Source organism: Balaenoptera physalus (genome assembly GCF_965194825.1).
Source record: "Balaenoptera physalus genome assembly, chromosome: 6".
Lineage (NCBI taxonomy): Eukaryota > Metazoa > Chordata > Mammalia > Artiodactyla > Balaenopteridae > Balaenoptera > Balaenoptera physalus.
Genome location: NC_138885.1, coordinates 136,352,274 through 136,371,870, shown reverse-complemented (window position 1 = coordinate 136,371,870; position 19,597 = coordinate 136,352,274). Strand labels below are relative to the sequence as shown.

The window sequence follows — 19,597 nt, the reverse complement described above, 5'->3', positions numbered from 1 at the left end:
ATAAAGTCCTTCTTCAGAAACGTCCCATTTCCATAGATGAGGAAGTTTGAGGGTTAAGTTTTAATTCATAAGGGTAAAACTTATCTGCTCCCAGGGACCCTACAGAAGAAACGAAAAGCTTTAGAGCTACCGCCCTGCAGAGGCCAGCTGGGGTGGGGGGTTGTATAATGCAGACCCCCTGAGCACATGCCCCCAGCCCTGATCTACACACATTCACGGCGCAGACGTGAAGACCAAAGCCTGTACTCAGACCCTTAAGACAAATGTTCAGGGGTGAGGTCACAGGCCTTGGGGAGCACAGGGGGCAGCGTTTAGCTGGGAGGGAAGGGAAGGCTTCCCAGCAGACGTGGCATCTCGGGGCGGGGGCAGCCCCAAGAGGTTTCCAGCACAGCTTGTGAGAAGGAGCATGGCACATGGGGGGTGGAGGGGGAAACGAAGCGGCTCCATGTGACCAGGGGGTGGGGGTGGGGGCAGTGGGGCCACATCAGAGCTGGAGATGACGAAATTTACATGGGCAGGTGGGAGGCGGAGCCACATTCGGGAAAGCTCCTTCCAGCTGTGGGGGAGGATGGAGCAGAGCAGACAGGAGGCGGGATGCTCTCCCAGCTGATGCTGGAGCCGCCAGGGGTGGACACGGGGAAGACGGAAGGGGAGAAGCGGGGCAGGAGGTGATGCAAGGGGTCAATGTGCACCCACCCAAGCCCTGTTTAGCAGATTCTTCCCTTCCACAACGTTCTCTGAACCCCTGCCATGTGCCGGGCATGGGGCTGGGGGCCTTCCCTGCATTGCCATAGCAACGGATGGGGGAGGTGGGAGCAAGCTGAAATTGGCAACGCTGGTCCACCAGGCTTTTCGAGGTCTGTCCTCAAGTCGCCCACCCTGGCCGTTACATGCACGTTAAGTGTGGTTTTATCTCGCACACCTGGAATTCCATATGGGTTTTTTTTCTTTTTTTTAATATATTTATTTATTTTTGGCTGCGTTAGGTCTTCCTTGCTGCACGTGGGCTTTCTCTAGTTGCGGCGAGTGGGGGCTACTCTTCGTTGCGGTGCGTGGGCTTCTCATTGTGGTGGCTTCTCTTGTTGCAGAGCATGGGCTCTAGGGCTCACGGGCTTCAGTAGTTGTGTCACGTGGGCTCAGTAGTTGTGGTGTGCGAGCTCTAGAGCGCAGGCTCAGTAGTTTGGCGCATGGGCTTAGCTGCTCTGCAGCACGTGGGATCTTCCCAGACCAGGGCTTGAACCTGTGTCCCCTGCATTGGCAGGCAGATTCTCAACCACTGCGCCACCAGGTTAGTCCCCCGCTTGGGTTTTACAGACCGTGAAACTCGAGCTCTCCCATGTCCTGGGCCCCTTGGTGCCCTAGAGCCGCCCTCGAACCCACAGCCCACCACAGCTTGGCTCACGCTCCTTCTGAAATAGTATGCATATCACATTTGGATTTCAAAACCATAGATGCACACTTTCCAAGCCCCCTCCCCAAGGCTGCTGGCGGTGAAGCCAGACACCCCAGATAGGAGACCCGGGGGGAGAGGGAGCCTCGGGGGACCCACTGGTGCACAGTCACCCGGGGCCAGACAGCCTGCACATCAGGGTCTCAGCGAGGGGCTCTCCGGAAGCTATTTCAATCCACAAAATGATTTCACTTTTGCTGAAATACATCATTCACCAGTATTTATGAGGCACCTACCGGAAGCCAGGCCCTGTACGAGGGGCCAAGGATACACAGCAAATGAATGGGCGGCCCCTTCAGAACAAAGGGCACTGGTTTCCCCAGAAAACACCAGTTGCTACTGCAACTTACTTCCCCAAAGAACAGCCTCTTCTTTGGCCGGGAAGGCACTGCGACCGACATCCAGGCGCAAACAGACGTGCAGAGCTGAGACCCTGGCTCAGTCCCCGCCGCCACGTGGGGGGGGCGTGACCACGGCGGGCCACGCCCCCTCCTCCCTGAGCCTCAGTGCTTGTGGTGGAAGCCAGGCTGAGCCCAGGGCCTTCTCCGACCAGGAGGGTCAAAGCCAGTGTCCTCATGCTGGGGCCGCCATGCCCCGACGCTCACAGTGGGGTCACGTCCCCGATGCATGTAAAAAAGGCCGTTAAATCATTTGCCCTCTGTCCTCGGCCCAAGGATAAGCCACTTGAAACCACGGAATAGGCTTTACTCGTGTCATCAGTACATGTGTTTACACCCACGAGCACCTTGCCCTGGACCTTCGTGTACATCGATGTGCAGGACACAGCCTTGCGCGCCCGCCTGCAGCACACAGCAGACGTGCTCACTGCAGTTCCTGGCCAACGTCAGGGCCGGCTGCCCGCTCCAAACAAAGCCGCCGTGGAGGGAGTGTGGACCCCCACCCATGCAGCAGCGCCCTCCTCACCACTTGCCGTCAGCACGGGTCCCCACATACCTTTTTCAGCACATCTCGCATCCTCCTGGAGCATAAATTTTCAATAATAAACAGGACCAGAAGTTCCAATTGTCCCTCTTCAAACATGTTCTGAGTACACGCCTCTGGCTGACTCACAGTCCGCACATCAAGGCTAAATCCAAGTCGAAAGCAAACTATTCGATGACATGTCCTTGGGACAGAGATTCTTCCACATCCCATCATGTATCAACTAAAAATATTTGATAAAGAAGCTCTGAGTTAACCCCTTTGAGTTCTCCCAGGCAAGAGGGCCAGACACCCTGCCTCGTCTTTTGCAGCTTCTTGAGGCGGCTCATGGGTGCATCACCCCAGCCTCTGCTTTGTCATTACAGCTCCGCCTTGACCCTCCTGCCTCCCTCTTATAAGGACAAAATCCAGGATAACCTCCCCATGGCAAGATCCTTAATTTAATGCCATCGGCAAAGTTCTTTCTGCCCTACTAGGTAACATATTCACAGGTTTCAGGGATTAGAGCACGGACACTTTGGGAGAGCCATTATTCTGGCTATCACAACACAATAGAAAGAATTTTTAACTGAAAACTTAAGCATAAACAATAATTGGTAAGTTACATGAAAATACGAAGCCCAGATAAACTGTACTCTGTTGCCCGGATGGTAGCCCCCGGGAGCTAACACAAGCCTTGCTTTGCAGCCCTGTGAAACCTTCAGGATATGATCGTTAAGACCAGGACTCCTGTGAAGACCATAATCTGACACACACTTCAAACGTGTGAAAGGAATGCAATCAATGCCGGTTCACTGGTTTTCTTTATGAATTTGCCAGCCCTCTTTGGTGGTTCTTGGAGGGGCCCCCAAAGGCACACGCCGAGAAACATCGGTCTGCAGGCTAAAATCTAAACTCATCTCCACGGCACGCTCTCTCGTGCTCCATCCCGCTTCAGTCTCCGCTCCTCTGCCCCAGCACCCCAGCCATTCTGAACCCACAGAATCTCATGACTGCACACTCTCGAAAAGCCACTTCCCTCCTCCTGGGACACCAGTCCCGTCCCGGTGCCCCGAACACACCCCCGCAGGCTTCCAGAGTCTGCCAGGCCACACCTCCGCCCCACGCGCGACGGAGCCCTCATCCTAGGGGGCCAAGGGCGTTTCAGGGACCTGCATGGACCATCTGAAGGTGTCAGGGTGTGGCCAGCATCAAGAGACTGTGGCACGCAGAGGCCCGAGAAGGGCAGGGGCACAAACAGCAAGGGGGAGGCGGGGAGGCCACAGGTGGAGATACAGGGAGTGGAACGTCTGCACACCCAGGAGAACCGTGCCCAGTGGAGGCGGCCTCTCTCCTCGGCCACGGTGGGGAGGGGACGGCAGATGGAGCTAGAAGTGGAGGACTTGGAACCCCCCCGACCCCCCACAAGCCAGAACACCCACCAGGGGCAGCAGTCAGAACTTGAGAAATAGGTTCACTGGAAACTTGTAGGGTTTTACTTAAAAGTAATCGGCAGTTTGTACTACTCTCAGTTTTCCAATCATGCCGAAGGCACGGGATTGTGTGGCTTTATTTTTCTTCTTGCTGACTGAATACAAGGGGTTTGGTTTCACAGCTCTACTGAGAGATAAACCGACTTAACAGTAAACTGCACACATTTAAAGTGCACAGATGGATACACCTGACACACGTGCACCCCATCACCACACTCCAGGCAGTGAACATAGCCACAAGCTCCTTGGTGACCCCTCTCTCCTGCACCTCTCCACCGCCCCACGCCAGGCAAGGCGGGGCGGCTTTCTGTCACCATAGTTTGCATTTTCTAAAATTTTATATAAAGGGACTCATACAACATGTGGCCTTTTGTGTCTGGCTTCTGTCGCCGAGCACGTTTTCACGGTTCATGTTGTCGCAGTATCACTAGTCCGTTCCTTTCCGTGCTGGGCAGTACTCCACTATATGGGTGTACCACAGTTTAGCTCCTCTCCTTGATAGATACTGAGATTTTTCCAGTTTGGGACTGTTATGAATAAATATGAATATTTGTATACAAGTCTTTGTATGGACAAATGTTTTCATTTCTTTGGGGTAAATCCCTAGGAGTGGAATCGCTGGGTCCTATGGTAGGTGTATGTTTAACTTTTTAAGAAACTACCGCACTGTTTTCCAAAGTGCTAGGGCCATTTTACATTTCCACCAATAGTGACGACTCCTGACTTTTTGCCCATCTGTTATGTACTGGATTCCCACTGTGGTTTTCACTTGCATTTCCCTGATTACTACTGAAGTGGAACACTTTTCATGTGTCTGTTGGCCATTTGGATTTCCTCTTTTATGAAGTTCCTGTTCAGGTCTTTTCTATTTGGTTATCAGTCTTTTTTTATTGATTTGTAGAAAATTATTTACTTATTCTAGATGTAAGACCTTTGTCTCATCCCAAATATCTTCTCCCACTTAAGTGATTTGTCTTTCATTCACTTTATATAGTGTCTTTTGATGAACAGAACTTCTTCATTTTAATGCAGATTAATTTATCAATCTTTTCTTTGTGGCTTACGAATTCTGTGTCTTTTTTAAGACTCTGAGGTCATGAAGATTTCCCTATTTTATCTGCATTTTTTTTTTTGTGGCCATTCTCGTGTCTATCAATAAATGCACCTGGAATTGACATTTTAGTATGGTGAAATGTGGAGATCCATTTTCGTGTGTGTGTGCGTGAATATCGATCCCCATTGTCCCAACATTATTATTCAACAGACCATTTCTCCCGTTGTTCTGCAGGGTCTGTTTCATCATAAATCAAGCACAAACACATACACATTGATCTATTTCTGGTTCTTTGTTCTGGCCATTTGTCTCCCCTTGTACATAACCCCATTCTCTCTCTTTAGCTTTATACTAAGTCTTGAAATCTGGTAGAGCAAGATCTCTCAGCATCTCCTTTTTCTTCCAGAACCTGTTGACCAGCTTCATCCTTTTACGTTGCCATATAATTATTAGAACTGTCTTTTCAAATTCAAAAAGAAACATGTAAGGATCTTTATCAGGATTGCATTAAATCTACAGGTCAATGTGCAGAAATTTGACATCTTTTATATAGCCTCCTTATTTGGTTCTTCTCTCATGTTTCCCAAAGTTTTCTTACGTGTCTTTTGTTATACATATTCCTGTGTACTTGATTTTTATGCCATTGTAAATTGCACCTTTTTAAGTCTTAATTTCTAATTTTCTGGTTTTGGTGCACAGAATGCAATTGGTTTTATAGTTGATTATGTATTCAACAACTTTAAAAACTTCCTTATTAACCTAAAAATGTACCTGTAAGTAATTTTGGATTTTCTACACTTACATTGTCAAATAAGTTCTGTTTTCACTTTTCTAATTCTTATATCATTTGTTTAGTTTGTTTGGTTGCTAATTGCCTTAGTGGACCCAACTCAAAAGTAAAGCTTTAAATTTTTCACCGTTAGTTGTAATGCTTGCTGTGGGTTTTTTATAAATAACCTGTGTCAGAACAAAGACATTCCCTTCCACTCCTCGTTGCCAGGGGTTTTTTATTAAACACTTTTTCATCTGTTAACATGATCATTTTTATCCCTTAATAAGTTGTAAATATAGTGAACTATATAACTTATAAATATGGCTAGGTAAGGCTAAAACACACACATACACAATACATACCTAAGCCGAAGTGGGCACTAGCTCAAAACATGAGAAGTTTATCATCTGTTTAGCCCAGGATGGAAGCTGGATTGGCAGGAAGCTCTTCACACGCCACCACCTGGTAACTCCTCCATCCCCAAGGGGCCAGTCATCATCCGCACCACCCCACCACCGGGAAAGAGACGGGGAGGAGGCCCACATGCTCTCTTCCTAAAAGCCTTAGCCTGGAGGCAGCACTCCACTGATGAGGTCACCTGGTCACAGCTGGGTGCTTCACGGTGACAGCCCCATACTATGAAAGAAGAGCACAGATTTCGGTGGAGAGCCAGCGGACACCAATATAAACCCAAGATGGTCTTAGTGCATTATAGTTTATATATTGCTAAATCCAGTTTTCTGAGATTTCTTTAGCATTTTGCATCCATGCACATGTGACACAGACCAGTATTCTTTTTCTCCTGCTGTCTTTGCTGGGTTTTGCCATCGAGGGTGGGCTAGCGTCATAACACGACTTCGGTTGTGCCGGTGGTAAACGCGTGGCCTCTCAGCCCTGACACCACTTCCCACTGTCCTGCTTCTGGTCCAGACCACGTCTTCCTTGCAGCTGGCGCAATGTCAGGTTCTGTCGGTAGAGGGAGCTGGAGGGACACTGGAAGAGCAAGTTTCTCCTCCTTGTTCCCCGGGTGCTTGGCTGGGGCGCTGTGTACCCAGGAGCTCGCCTCCCAGTGAGCTTCAGGGCACCTGAAGTGGCTTCCTGGTGGGGAGCTCAGTGGCACCCCTGTAAGCAGTTTCCAGAGGGTTCAAGGGCACTCCCCGGAGGGCTTCTCAGCAGCTCACCAGCAAGCCCAGCCACGACCCAGCAGGCTTCTAAGCAAAGTTGACAGCACCTCCCTTCCCCAGGGCAGCTTCCAGGTGAATCACGTAGGCACCCCAGTGTGGGAGGGGGGGCGCTGGGGATAGAGGGTCCCGCCTTCCACTAGCTCAGAGCTCTTGCCCATCAGTCATACGGACCAACTCTGGCCCAGATCAACCCTGAGAACTTTTCTGCCGTCTGTTGAGTTAGAACACCACCACCATCTCCAACAAGGTGTCAGCCCAGCCTTAGGGAGGGCTCCTTGCCTTCCACACTTGTTCCTTCCGTGGGTACCCTCCCTTGGGGTATTCCTTCAAATGCTCTTTTATCTCCCTGGAAATAGTTAATAATCCTTATCTCAAACCTTCCTTGCTCATATTATTGTGTGGTTACTGTCTGCTGGACCGGACCCTGACTGATACAGAACTGGTACTGGGAGTGACCACAGGAGACAGACTTGCAGAGTGGGATCTGGGAATTGATCGGTTGTGATTTCAAGCTTAAGCAGCGTTGAGCTCATTGCCAGCGGGAAACGGGAAGCTGGTAACCCACGGCATGCCCCCACGCACCAGCAACAGAAGTCATGAAGCCTTCGCCTTTGGTTGCTTGTGATGAAGTGCTAACTGAAGCAAGTGACTTGGAGCGCCTGCGGCTACTGAACTTTTTTTTTTTTTTTTTTTAAATGGTAGTAAAGATGACTACAGGAAGTACTGTATGGGATAGAGCTTTGAGTGCACTGGAGTGCATATAGAGAGAAAATGACAAGTCATGGTGACTTAACTCTCAGGACAAGTAACAGAACCAGAATACTTCAATAAAGAACCTCTTTCTTTTCTTGCAGTCATAGGGCTGTTATTTCTAAAAATCATACAGAAAAGTTCATTGTATTGCTTGTGAACAGCTAGATCCAGTCTCACCAGTATCTCAAGGGAAAGTCAGGCACTGACTGAGAAAGGGTGGGAGCATGAAACTGGGAGTGGGGACATCTGGTTAGATCCAGGGAACTGATCATCTTAAAACCCCAAGTTGTTCTAAGCCTCCCTCACCAGTAGAGGTCGTTTGTCCGTGGCATCTTCCTTTGCTTGAAAATCCGGTGACACTCTTGCCAAGGGGAGATGCCTTGAAAAGGGACACCTATTCTCAAGACCCAGCACAACTACCCCCGTTGCCACCAGACACATGACTAAGGTCAAATCACAGCATGCTCCAGTGGGACAGGAATACACAATGCTCCGGGAAGGCTAGCTTACCCACCTAGAAAATGAGCAAGTCTTTTCTAATATATACCAGAAATACGGGAAACACGTGTGAAGTGGATTCTAAGGGTGTCAGACCACGGAGGGTGGAACATAACACTAGATCAGGCCAAATTTATGGATGATGGTAAAGGGACTAGAGTCCAGATTTAATGCACTCACTTGAGCAGCTGGAGGTGTTTCTAAACAACATACCTGACTGTTTGACTGAGACTTATCCTCAAAAATGGCCTACGTTTAGCTAGGTTGAGATGCCAGAGCTTCCCTGGCATGGAGGAGGGAATCCAAAGGCCTAGGGAGAGGGGAATGTTGGACTCGATTCATCCCGTGTGACCTGCACACCTCCCTCCCAACTACGGACTTCGCAAGACCCAGAAGAGGCTCCTTTCACTCGGGCTCCGAGAAACACATTAGTGAGAGGAGCACTCACCTCCTCGGAAAGCTTCGCGACTGTTCTCCTTGACGGCATGCGTGATGGTGGGGATGCTGCCGCTGACGTGGGCTCCCCGGTTTCAATGGAGACGATGGGATTCCAGGGGAGCAGAGGCCAAACGGCAGGCATCGACCACCAAAGGCAAGGCGGGTGCATCCACCAAGAAAGACAGCAGATGTGTACCCGCAATCAAAACACCTTGGTCCCCAGGGATCTTTAACAGTGGTTCACTGAACACGGTGCCCCTAAGAATTAGAGCACTGACTGATCTATAAAACAGGGGGACAAAAAAAAAAAACCTTTAGGCCTAAGAGCCAAAACCCTGACCTGAGTCACAACTGTGGCTAGGAACTGCCTCTCACCCGGTTCTCAGACCCAAGTCACTTCACAGGCCAGACCCCTTGACTGCAGGGGAGGCTGGGTCTGAGACCCCTCCCCCAAGCCTTCCCAAGTCCCAGCTCAACCGCTCAGCTGTGATACTGGAACTGGGACGATGTTAAGCTGGTCAGGAGAGGGTGCTGGAGGGATGCTGGGAAGAGGGGGGTTTCTCTTCATAGTTCCACAGTGCCTCCCTTCTTTCTAACCCCCTAGGCACCTGGCTGGCATACGAGACACCGGTGGAGCGTACCTGCTGCAGTGTCAGCGGCACCCAGCAGGCAGCTTCCTGGTTGAGCTCCTCAGGTATCCTAACGGGCTTCCCAGAAACTTCAACTTCCCCACAGGCAGCCTCCCAGCTTTCCCCGGGAGTCCATCCTGCTCCCGCCAGCTTCCCACCAGGTTCAACGGAACCCCCTGCAAGCAGCTTCCCAGAGAATTTCTCTGGCACGCCAACAGGTGGTTTCCTGCCCACCAGCCTTGGCCCAGCAGCCCAGGGCAACCCAGTGAACCTCTCGGCCCTAGAGGAGGTGCAACCACTACAGAACCTTTAGATTATGTGCTGACAGTAAGCTTGGAGAGACACGCATCTGGAGGCCTGGAGAATTTCTGTACACTCTCATTTTTCAGAGCCAGAGTTACCAGCACACTTGTGAACATGTGTTTAAAAGGGGCGCACTGCCCCCTAACTTTGCCAGTCTCCCCTGTTCCCTACTATCACGCCTAGTGTTTCTGCACTAATTATGGCTCCTACATGGCCCCTGTAGGTCTTAGGGTCGATGACACATGCCTACCGGGTTCTTAACTTCAGGAGACGAGGCTCCTAGAGAGGTGCCGGGAAAAAGCTTCCCCTCAGCAGTGCTGGGCAATGTGGGACACCCCCTGGATACAAGGGACCAAACTCATACGGCTCTGAGATGCACTGGGCTGTCACACCAACCACCCCTCCTCAGCGTGATCTCTGTGTCCAAAAATAATCCTGCTTTCCAGGCCATGGGATTAAGCCCACTAAGCTTCAGTCATTCCCTGAAGGTCTTGGGCAGCAATACAAACTAAGCCAAAATGAGACAGAGCTCTTCCCTGTCATTTTCTCTCCCCTTCCCCACCCGCCCCCTTAACGCTGGCAGACCCCCCAATCCTGTTCTCAACTCACCCTACACAGTAAGCCGATATCCCCAGGTTCAAGGTGGCTTCAGTAACAAGGACTTTATTTCCACACCCAGCAGAATAATGGGAGGCAGGCAGTTCCCCTGGAAGTCTGACTTGGAAGCTGGACAAATCCATCGAGTCACATGAGGCCAACAATGTCCCTGAAAAAAGGTAAACCATCCCTGAGAGCCACAGAAAGGGCCCAGCTGAGGTCCTCCTAGCCAGTGCTGGGTCACACCCACGCCCTAACTAGTCAGGAAGGAGATGAGGCCCATCAACAGGCCAGGCTGCTCATGGGTCCCTCCAGGGCCTGGAACGAGCACAGGTGACGAGTCCCTCCCAGCTGGCAGAGTGGTGAGATGGCTTCTGCCACGGGCACTGACAGCGAGAGAACTCTGGCAAGGGCCCCGGGCAGGCGAGAGCGCCCGAAATCTCCCCACACACCTAGCACTCGTCAGGAATATCCCGTTCGACCCCATGAAGCTCAACTTCCAGCCAAGGGCATCCTCACAGAGGCTCCCGCAGCTCATCTCTGGCGCGCGTCCTGTTCCGCTGAACGAGGAGAGAGCACGTTCCCTGCACGCTTAAGGCCTTTCCCCAGCATGAACTTCCTGATGCTTTACGAGGTGAGGCCCTTGACTGAAGGTTTTCTCACATCGGCCGCACTCATAGGCCTCTCTACGGCAAACGTTCTGCTGCTGAATGAAGAAGCCTCTCGGGTGGAAGGCCTCCCCCATCTCTGCATCCATGAGGTCTTCCTCGAGGGTGAACCTGCCAGGCGTGAATGAGGCTGGACCTGCAGCTTAACGCTTTCTCACACTGGGCATACTCAACAGACTTCCATGCAGCACAAGCTTGACGTTTTGGCAGGAGGTTTTCCCACGTTTGCTGCACTCCTAACACTTTCCTGGGCTGTGAACTTTCCAGTGTAAATCAGAGCACACCTTTGGCAAAATGCTTTCATTCCATGCATTCAAAGGGACTTTCTCTAGTATAAACTTTCTGATGCCAACTGAGCTTAGAGATGTCGCTAAAGGTTCTCTGATATTACTGCACTTATCAGGCTTTTTTTGGGAGGGGGAGGGCGGGGGCGGTGCTGCGCCCTTCGGCTTGCGGGGATCTTAGTTCCCCGACCAGGGATCGAACCCGTGCCCCCTGCAGTGGAAGCGCGGAGTCTTAACCACCGGACCGCCAGGGAAGTCCCAGGCCTTTCTGCTGTGAACCTTCTGGTGCCAAACAAGCGTGTATCCTTCGCTGAATGCATCCTTCCCACGGTGGCTGCACTCATAAGGCTCTTCTCCAGCGTGGATTCTCCGCCGTTGAAAGAGGCGGGGATTACCTGCACTCAGACCTGCCCCGGTGTGGCGGCCGTAGGCTCCCTCCCACTTGCCGTACTGTTCGGGGTGAGCGGCCTCCCAGCCTGCGGCGCTCCTGCCGGCCTTCCCCGTCCTGGTGCCGGAGGAGGCCGGCGCTGGCGGAGACCCGTCCTCCCCGCACACTGAGGGCTTCTCTGACACGTGGACTCCACAGTGCCTCGCCACGAGGCCCTACCCTGCCCGCCTCTGCTGGGTTTCTCTCGGCTGAGCTGCTTTGGGGCCGGGAGCGCTGAGGCCGAAGGCTCTCCCACTCGCCTCCTCACTGCAGCTTCTGCCCGCGGGGCTCCCCGGTGCTCAGCCAGGAGCAACTCGTCTTTCCAGCCTGGGCCACACATCTCAGGGGACGCGCCCAAGCAGACGGACCTGCGAGGAGCGTCCTGACCTGAGACGCGCTTACAAAAGCGCCCCGCTCGGCCGGTGCCTCCCGCTCTACTCCACACCGACCACCCCGGGGCCGCAGGTGCCAAGTTCCCCCACATCCAACCTCCACGCAGCAGGCGCCGGGCCACTCCTCCTGGGAGAAGCACAGGCCACATCCTCGGAGACCACGCGGCCCTGCCGCCAAGGGAGCCCCAGCCGAGAATCCTCCAGGACCGCCCCACCCAGCTCTCGGGTCCTTCGGGTGAGGGCCGACCCCCGAGCCGACGGGATCCCAGGAGGACCGTCCCGGAAGTCCCGCCCCCACCTCGTCCACACGCACAGGAACGCCCCCCCTCCCGGGCCCTCATTGGCCCTCCACCGTCGTGACGTACATCACAACGGGCGCTGAGAAATGGCGTTCTCACGTGGGGCGGGGCTTCACCTCCTCTTAAAGGAGACGCGCCAAGATTTCCGCGTCAAGTACTCAAATGCCACTTCCTTTCCGGCAGTAGCTGCCCCCGCGGCTGTCCGAGTACTTCCGTAAATTAGGTAAATTCTATTTTCTAGGAATGTGTCCATTTCCTCTAAATTTTCACATTTACTATCATAAAGTTGTTTATAATATACCCTCTTATCTTTGTATATGACCTATAAAATTGCCCTTTTAAATTTTTAAATGATTTGTATGTCCTTTTTGTCTTGATTAGTCTCTCTGGAGATGTGTCAATTTTTTCCTTAGAAAGAAGCAGCTTTGGGCTTTGTTGCTGCCCTCTGTTGGTTGTAATGAATTCTGCTCTTTATTATTTAGCTTTCGCCCACCCACACTTCCCCACCCTCCATCCCCGCAGTAGCGTTTATGGTAGTAGGTGCATGTTATTAGGACTGTGTAAATACTAATCACAGCTGAGGCATCTAGTATTACCGTGGTGACTTTTTCTTTCTTGCCCAACCTTTTGTTTTCCTTGGAGTTATGTCCCTTGGTTTCCTAGGTACTTGTCAATCAATCAATCCCAACTCCTATGTAAACATGTTCAGAGACAACAGGCATTCTAATAGTTAAGGCGTCTCCTCTGGGGCCTCGGCCCCTCACACCTAGTCTTAGACGGGGTGCCTTCTGTGCCTGACGCACAGCTGTCATCCTCAGGGCTCTCACCGTGCTCCTGGGAGTCACCTCGCCTCTTTGTGTTGGATCCACAGTTCCTGAACACCAGGTTTTCTTCTTGCTTGGTTTACCCCTTTGTTCTGGAAGAGTACATCCTCTAATAGTTTCTTAAGAAAGGGTGTATGGAACATACATTTTTAAAGAAACTACAAGTCTTTTGAGCATGACTTTTATTTGCATTTCCTTCAGAATTCTGAAAGGTCCCGATTCCTCTGTTACCCAATGTGACATTTGAGGATTCCAAAGCTATTTTGATTCCTGATACTTTGTATGTGTCCTGTTTATCCGCTCCAGAAGTTATAGAATCTTTTCTCCCCAGCATTCTGAAATTCCACAGTGATGTGCCGTGGCTGGTCACCAGCCGTGGTCAGTACTTGGCCAGTCCTTGTAATTTGGAAACACAGCCTTCATTCTCAGAATTTTCTTGAATTATTTACTGGACTCCACTGTTAGAAGTGTGTGATTTTCTTTGGCCACATTCAGTACTGGTATCTTTAGGTGTTTCCTTTTAGGCTGGTGAGATCTCTCAAGAAGTCTCTTTCTCCTTTATTTCCTGCCTGGAGGATACAGCCTGTTTCCTGAGCTGAGGATTTTACATACTGAAGGCCGATGTCTCGCCTCCCTCAGTCTCCCGCCGGGCTGGGGCAGGAACAACTGCCCAACTGTGTGGACTGGAGAGTTGTAACTGCTTCTGAAACGGGCCTTCAGCCAGCCCTCCTGCTTTCACTCTTTCACATCCACTTCTAGAGGCACCTGGAACTGCCAATCCCAGAGCCTCTGGGAGCTTTGCAATAAAATCAGATTCTCAGATGCTCTCAATTCTTTTTTACAACGTTGTCTCCTCCGGTATTTCTAAGTCAGTTACCATTCATCTATTTTCTTGAGAGGTTCCAAAATTTTGTTGCTATTTCTAGTCATCCTAGTGGATTTATGCCTTTTTAAAAAATTAAAATTCCCTGTAACTTCAATGGGATTTCAGGAAGGAGCTATGGTAAACGGCCACATCGAGCTGTAAGAAGTCTGGGAAATGAAGACCTATTCAGAGAATTCAAGTCTCCAGCTAGAACTGTGGGTCTGTTATCACAGATGGAGACAATGAAGGAAAACCAGCAATCTCTGCCACATAGATGCAGCTGGTTTTGAGGTAGACTGAAAGTGAGGCCATCTTTCAGTAGAGCAGGAGAAGTGTACACATGGGGGTAGGGGGTAGGGGGGCGGGAATCAGTGTGAGGAACAAGGAAAACATCCAAAACAGCAAACAGAGAGACATGCCGGGGAGTCACTGAGAGATGAATAAATGCTTTATTTAGTTCATTCATTCCCAAAGCTTCACACTTCACCCTCCCACTTTCAAACTAAGTCACAAAGAACAGGGGCCCGCAGTCTCCACGACCTCCCCGCCCGACAGAGCACTGTAGGGACGGTGTCACCTGACTGAAAGCCACGCGTTACGGACACTTTTAGGGGCGCACTCTCTGCAAACTAGAAACCCCACCACGTAAAGCAGGCTCACCCATCAGTTTAAACCTGTGCAGCATTTTGGGTGCCTCCCTAGAGCGCCGGGGTCCCCGAGCGCAGTTTAAAACTCCTGTGTTACATAAGCCCTTCTCTGCGAATCATTAGAAACTCTCCAGAGAGCCAGCTGCTTCTACCTGAAGTTCATGTACAAAGATTTCACATGGTCAGTTCTTCTATCCAATGAGATAAACAGTCCACAAAATTAAGGCATCTGGGGGGAATTAAAGGGGAATAAAGCATTTACTGAAGTTACAATAACATATCAAAGATGTCCATTGTATTTCTGAAAGCTCTTAACCAGGCACAAGTGCAAAGAATAGTCATGGTCCCAGCTGCTGCGGGCAAGCACACAGTCATTACCAAAGGAGGAAGGAGAAACTGAGGGCTGATGGTCAGCATTCCCCGTGTGCAGGCACACGGGCCCCAGTGCGTGTCACACCTCACGTGCTCGACACCAAACAGAAGCAGCGGGAGCTGTGCAAACACCGCAGGGCGGAGCAGGGGCACTGCCGGCTAAATCACAGCAGCAAACTGATGTTATACACACAGGAGAGCCTTGCTCACAAATGCCACACTAAACTGCACGTATGCACACGCATACAGCACTTGGGAGAGATCTGAAATCCAAGCAACTTTAAAAAGAAAAGCTCCCCGTGCATTCCAGACACTGAGCAATTACAAGTTAAGGCAACAGAAGTCACCCTTCCCCACGCCTCTCTTCTCCATCGGACTGTCTTCCTAGAATTCATAGCATATATTCCACACATCACTGCACTTCAAACTCTGCACGTCCCCCCCGTGGAGTTCTCCTGGCACGTGATCCCACTAACCACTCGTGCGTGCACATCAGTTACTTTATTCCACATCAAGAGAGTCAGGTTGGGGGCGGGGGATGGAGGGAAGTGAGGCATAAGCGAGCGAGGGAGAGAGAGGGCATGTGGCCAAATGAGGCACTTCCAGGAGGGAGAGCCAAGCTGGCGGGGAATCCAGACCACTCGGGACTGGCCGCTGAGTGGCAGGCGGCTGAGAGGGGCACAAGCAGAAGCCGGCGGCCCCGGCGCCAGAAGGCCCACCACCAGCACCGTCGCCATCGCTCGGGGGTGCCTCAGGTGCGCAGGCCTGAGGTCAGGGGCAGCCTCGCTGACGAGGCCACGCGAACCTCCCGGGAGTGTCCCTCAGGGGATTCGGGAGGCCAGAGGCCCATCACCCCAGGGACGCTGCTCTGCCGTGGGCAGGACATAAGCGCGCACTTCCTAACAGCTCACACAGTGACCTCAGAGCTTGTTCTTGGACTACCAGGCAGAGCCGACGCTGGGCTCTCCTGCCACCACGTACAGGCCGTTTCAAGACTCCAAGAGAAATTCCTCGGCACGTAAACATACACTGTAGCGAGACTGCGGGTCCCCGACACTGGATTTCAGAGACAGGCAAACTCAAAAAGAAATTCTGTGCTTCGACAAAAGGGCAGCCGACATTTTATTCTGCAACCAGGAGCATTTTAAAATAAAAATATTGCCCTCTAGTATCACCTTCATTACATAAGAGGACATTTTGTCACCCAAATTAGGAAGGACGTAATCTCAGAATAAAAGACAACCCTTTAAGTTGAATGAACTTGACTTCCTATATTATTTAACATGTGTCCTTGTACTTCCGACCTGCACAGGGGGCCTATGCCGTGGGCGCCGTGACTCTTGCTGCCCCCTGGGGCACAAGCCCAGCCGACCACCAAGATCTCAGGCTGTCCCAGCACCATCGTCCACTGAGAAGAGGGACCACGCTCACAAGGACAGCAGTGTACACGTCGCAGGGATGGCTTAAGTGCAAAGTGCTTTCACGTACATTCTCTCACGTGTCCTGCCAAAAGCTCCGTGGGAAAGGCACGGCCAGACCCGGCCCGTGTAAGAGAGCAGCCTCCCTGGGAACAGGACCTGCTCAAGGCCAGGCAGGAGGCAGCAAGCACAGGAGAGCGCTTCTCTCTAGGGCAGATTTTCCTTTGCTCAGCCTGACCTTGGCTGCATGTTCCTCTCTTTCTATTTATGCGTGAACCTTTTATTTGAAGAATCAATTCATGGAAGCAAGAGGAAAAAATTAAAATGATGGCCCTCAGGCCTGATTACAGAAACATATTCAACATCAGGAAACTACTAATTGTCCTCTCTTTTTTTAAAACTACCTGTTTAACAACAAGTGCATGTTGACTACAACTTATCAAATGTCAAAAGAGAACATCAGAAACTAAGCATCACTGCCTTAAACCCTTTTCTGGAACAAGGTAGGGCATAAATAAGTAAATAAATACATAAATAGCGTAAGTAATATGAAAAGGCACAGGTATGTATGACACTGATGGGCTCTGGAAATACACGCAGCAACGCCACCCAGGACGCCACAGCTGAGCTCTCAGAGGTTCTCAGAGGCGTCAGCGAGGCCTCCACCACACCCCGCACCGCCCCCCCCCACGCCTGTCCGCTGCAGCCAAGGCCCAGGCACAGGACTCCGTTCAGCGGCCGGCAGGCGCCCCAGCAGGGGCAACAGCAGGACACTCCCGGGACCAGGCTGGGGGGACCTCGGGTCCATCATGCCCCTCCCTGCGGAGGGCTCTGGGGCTGCAGCTTCATCAAGTACCACCACGTTTCCTGGCCATGTGGGACTGGTGCCCCAGGGCTTAGAAACATGATATTATAAAGTGCTCTGATGGAGACAGTTACTCTTGCCTATTCTGTATCCTATCCCTGCCAACAAAAGAAAAAGGGAGCTTTAGCAAAGCGTCACTCAAAACAAGCAGGAATGGCCTTAAGTAGCGATCTACGTTATGTGCAGATTCAGGTTTGGCAGCTGTGAAATGTCAAACTAGAGCCTGAACCTCAAAGTTGCTGGGATTGTGAACAAAGCTCTAAAGGGTGGCTGCACAAAGAGAAAGCCAACCTGTCTCTGCAAAGGAAGAGCTGAGGCCCTGGCCCCTGCGGACCGGCCCTGAGCACAGCATGCTCGGGGGCCCCACTCGCCGGCTCAACCTCTCCCCAGTCCCACTGCCTCCCCGGCCAGCTCTGGGCCAGGCCCAACAGTGAGCGGCGACTCAGTCCACTCCTTCCAGAGAGACCCCAGAAAAACGGTTCCATCCCCCAGAAACAAGCCCTGCACTCACTTCACCTGCAAAGGAGGCTGACGCCCGCTCCGCTGGTGCAGCCCCAGGGTCGCACCGGCATGGCTGGGACCCCCACACTGGCAGCATTCCCAGATGCTGCTCTCCAGAAGGTCTGAGAACAGAGCCACCCTCCTACCCGGGGCCGGGCTGGGGAGGCTCTGTCCCTAACAGACCCCTGCAGAAAACACCCAGCAGGGCGAACCCAGAGTGGCCTGCGAGCCTGCAGCATGGCTCACCCGCAGGGAACCCTAGCCATAGGGCAGCTGCAAGAGCTTAAAAGTCAGGGGAGCTAACCACTCCTGATACTCCTCTCTCAGCCCGACCCAGGAGGCGACAAGCCAGTGCTGACACACTCCCAGCGACACGAAGCCCCCTCCAGTGGCCCAGTCCACCACTGGGTGGCTCGAGCTTCCATACAACCCTTCCCTAAACGCAGGCAGAGCCCCAGCTCCCCACAGCTCCTGGCCCAGCCGCAGCCCAGCTGTGGTGTGGTCCCACCACAAGGGCCACAGGAACACAGCTGATCCCCGGCCTGGGCTGAAGCCCGGCAGCGCTTGGCTCCGGCTGCAAAGGACCACATCGGCCACCCACCCACCGCAGCCCCTCTCCTCTCGGGAAGCCTCTCCTGACTGCCAGCTCTGAACGCGACCAGCCAAGCGGGCTCCCCGTCCTGAGGGGCAGCACACAGCCCGGTCTCGGGCCTCAGAAGCCATCCAACGCTTACGCCTCAGCCACCGCTTGTAATGAGGTGAAGCCTCCAGCGGCTACGTCGTCCCCCCCAAATCATCGATGACTGTTCTCCCCTCAGACCTCATACGTGCATATACAGGCCAGCCTGGCTTTCCAACACACCGTCCATCCGTGACACAGGAGGTGGGGTTCAGAATTCCACCCTCGAGCCACGGAAGACAAGGACCAGACACTGCCTGTCTGGTCGGTGAAGACACATAATGATGCTAATAATTAAATAAACCCCTATCATTAGTTCGACTGTTACAAATTAGATTTCTCTTATTGCAGAAAATCCAAACACAGATTTGAAATCTGCCCGTTTCTAAACACTTCTAAAGGTCAGAATCAACATGGATCCACACAATGGCCCTGAGGCCTCATATTACCAGATGTGATTTCCCTGGAAACAGCAGCACCTGGATGCTCTAGAGAGGCAGCCGCTGGCCCACCTGTGCCGACATGGCCGCACACCTGGCCGCGCAGCCCACGTGTGAGAGTGAGCCCTGCCCACAGCCGAGCCGCCCATCAGGTGACAAGCCAGCTCATTCCTCTCACTTCTCACCACCCCCAGCAGGCCAGGGGAAGACCTCTGACCTCACTGCTATCCCCTTTCTACGGTTCTAGGAGCAACTACCAAGACATTAGGTCCAAAAAAGTGAAGATCAATCAACCAAACACCAGATGTTTTGTCCACTGAACACAAAGCAACTGAAAGCTTAGAACCATCCAGAAGATGACTCAAGTTTCCACTTTCCGGTACATGCAGGGACTAGAAAACAGTGCCACAGGCATCTTCTTCTTTTAGAACTGGCAGTGAATGCTGTTGGACGGTCCTTGGTCCGAATGTAGGCAGTCAATTACTGGCTATTTCAGCGTTGGCCTCCTAAAATCAATCAACTGTCTGGAAGCTCCCCAAAGTGAAATGGCAGAGAACTCATGAGACCTGTTGGCGTGATGCTAGGCACAGGTAGGTATCGGAACAGGTGCAGCGCTGCAGAACTCTGAGCATTACCTAAAGAGGCTGTGAACAAATGCAGGTATTGACTCTGAGGCAGTAAAGCCAAACCATGTGGCCAGGAAACCATCCTTGAATGAAGACAATTAATATGACGCCTCCGCCACAAGGAGAGAACAGTGAAGCGGCAAGGAAAGGGGGTGCGTATGATAAATGTCACACGTCCACCCCAGGAGCAGGGAAAAC

At 52.0% G+C, this 19,597-nt stretch overlaps 2 long non-coding RNA genes across 3 annotated transcripts; one reads left to right on the top strand and one right to left on the bottom strand.

The window, feature by feature from the left end:
* Positions 1 to 1,235: 1,235 nt before the first annotated feature.
* LOC309662674 lies at positions 1,236 to 13,504 on the bottom strand. Of its 2 annotated transcripts, none has more exons than XR_014264881.1 (3): positions 10,105 to 13,504; positions 8,574 to 8,845; positions 1,236 to 7,220 (listed from the first exon to the last, which is right to left on the bottom strand). It is a non-coding gene; the product is annotated as an uncharacterized lncRNA (long non-coding RNA). The 2 variants fall into 2 exon arrangements; XR_014264882.1 differs by having other exon boundaries at positions 1,237 to 8,435.
* Positions 11,991 to 13,817, top strand: LOC309662675. The gene is made up of 2 exons (XR_014264883.1): positions 11,991 to 12,098; positions 13,562 to 13,817. It is a non-coding gene; the product is annotated as an uncharacterized lncRNA (long non-coding RNA).
* Positions 13,818 to 19,597: the final 5,780 nt, after the last annotated feature.